The sequence below is a fragment of the Paralichthys olivaceus genome, chromosome 15, assembly GCF_024713975.1.
Source record: "Paralichthys olivaceus isolate ysfri-2021 chromosome 15, ASM2471397v2, whole genome shotgun sequence".
In the NCBI taxonomy this organism is placed as follows: Eukaryota; Metazoa; Chordata; class Actinopteri; order Pleuronectiformes; family Paralichthyidae; genus Paralichthys; species Paralichthys olivaceus.
This window is the reverse complement of record NC_091107.1, coordinates 1,874,984-1,877,743: the sequence shown is the minus strand read 5'-3', so window position 1 is coordinate 1,877,743 and position 2,760 is coordinate 1,874,984.

The following is a 2,760-nucleotide window of genomic DNA, read 5'->3' as shown; positions in this document are numbered from 1 at the left end:
TACTACTACTAGCATTACTTCTAATGATAAATATACAAATACTACTAATAATAATAATATTATATTTTTATATTATAATACTATGACTAATTCGACTAGTCATAGTATATACGTCCATCAGTCTAACAATTAGAATGATTATAATAATAAAATATATCTTAATACTACTACTAATAGTAATGATAATAATAATAATAAAGTCATTCATATTATATAAGATATCTTTACATTTATTACTTCTTTATTCAGGTTGTCAATATCTTGTATAATACTTGTTTTCTATCTAATATGCTTATTTTACTGTCAATAAAATTTGATGACAAATTAGCATAAATAAAAATGAATAAATGATCAAACCGGATCAAACACATAAATAAATGAAAATATAAAAACAGTAGTTGAGGATTTCTGTATTTCAACAGTTATGTTCGTTTATATGCATGTATTGATTCATTTCCACATGTATGTATCATGTGTGTGTCATGTTTGATCCTTCATGTGTGTTGGAGCGAATAAATGCAGTTTGTATTGGTTGCCAGGTTCGCTAATACCCACCAAATGCATCCTTGAATAAGCACTCGGGTGGAGCTTTAAGTCAAACCGGATCAGGATCTGGCAACCCGCTGGACCGTGCCGTATTAACGAGAGCTCACCGTTAATTAACGGCAACTTTCCGTTATCACTCCAACGCTCAGTGTCGAGCCCACAGACGGAGCCAGAGGAAACAGCACTGACAGTCATGGCAGGTAATGTGCCTTTTAAACATGTGTGAACTAAATCAGTAAAGTTTCTTCTAGAGAGAGAATCTTCTGCTTTGGTTTGATTAAACACGATGGATGGACTGTGTGAGTTAGAGATATATGCAGGGCCGTAATAATCAACAACTGAATTTCCCCTGTGTGGATCAATAACGTTTTATCTTCTCTTCTCTTATTTTAAAGGAATCTCTGAATCTATCTGTCCAACCACATCAGGTGATGAGGAGGAATCTTTGGAGCATCCTCCAGCCAGCAGCCAACCAGACCGTGAGCAGCAGCCGGTGAAGAAGTGTAGAGAGATGTGCACGTCAGCAGCTCAGCCTCAGCAGAAACCCAAAGAGAGTTTGCACAACGACTCTGGTGCTGCCCTGGATGAAAGTGTGGAGGACAGACACAGTCTCAAGGAGCTGATCAGCTACGATGAGATGAAGGAGCAGAAGGCTATGATGAGGAACATTTTGAAGACCCAAGCTCAGATGCTGGTGATGACCCTGGGCCGAGTCAGAGACCTGGAGAAGCTTCTGAAGAGCATGATCATCATTAACAAGGAGTTCTTTCAACAGAGCGTGGGGAGCAGCAACAAGGCATAGATTATTATCAATATTATGAATTATTATTTCATTTTTTAAATCTAGAGACTTTACATGTGGTGCCCACAGAGAAAAGCTGAATAACAAATTACAGCTGTTTGTGTCGTTTTCAAAAGAGTGTTTTGAAGAAATACATTTCAGTGTGAACATTCTCAAACTTATATGTTAAGATAAATTCAAATAAAAAGGGAATTTGAATTCTCTTGTCAATGTTCTCGTTTGTATCTGATAATAACTTGATCGTTCATCATACCTGGAGTCTCCAAAGCATCCCAGTGAGACGCAGGTGGATTCAAACAAGGAATGGAAGTGTAGAGATTTCTTAGATAACTGTCATATGAATGTTTTAATTTATAAAATGAGAGGCTTTCTACGGCGAGGGTTTAAAATCCTAAATGAGAACTCACATGTCATTTCAAGTAAGAAAGTTGTCTGTTAGTTTACCTCTGGGTCCTGTTCTTTCTCTTTTCATCAGTCTCAGTACTAATCTGTGGTACAGGTCACATAAGATATGGTTCAAATGATCGTTTACATCCACTAAACATTACTTATTAAATCTGATTACACAAACATGTCAGGTCAAACTTCACAGAATGTTCTCAGTCAACTTATAACAACCTCCTATTCTGAGAAAAGCACAAATATATGTTTAAAACTACGAATCCCTACAGCTGGGCCAAGTACAAGTACAAATTCACATCCCAATTGTAGTTTTTTTCCCTGAGGATCATACAACGATAGTACTTCTAAATCTACTGCAGTATTTTCATCAGTGTCGTGTTGAAGCTGGTTTTATTCCCTCTCTCTCTTTTATTCTCAGAGAAACACAATGTGGTGGAAGTTAAATGTTTGGCTTCTTCCTCGTCTCTGATTGGTCCCGAGTCACATGACGAGCCAACACCTCCGAGTTTAACCAAGTTAGCGGGAGTATCACCGCGTTTCCCAGAGACGCTTTCAAAATAAAAATACAACGTTCGTCCCTGATTTATCCCACCAGACTTCATCAGTGTGGAGGCAGGTTTACAATGTCTGCAAGTGATAATCATCAGATGATATAATATGATATAGGAACTGTAGTAGTATAAGATTTGTTTTTAGAAAGGTCACTAGCAGAAAGTTTTGATCACCTATCGATAAGTGTGCCAGATATCACCTTAAGGTCTCACACGTGAAATAAATATGGTTCTATATAAAGTTCCCTTTACTTAATTTCACATTAATACAATCTCTATTGTCCCCATGTAAACATCTACTCTTCCAAACATGCTCTCTCTATAGCCTACATGTTTTTATTCATGAGTATTATCATTCTTACACTTTAGTATTGCATGTTACTCATTATTACTTGCTGATGCCTTTTTTTTAACTCTTGCTGCTGTAATTTTGCAAATGTCCCTATTGTGGGACTAATA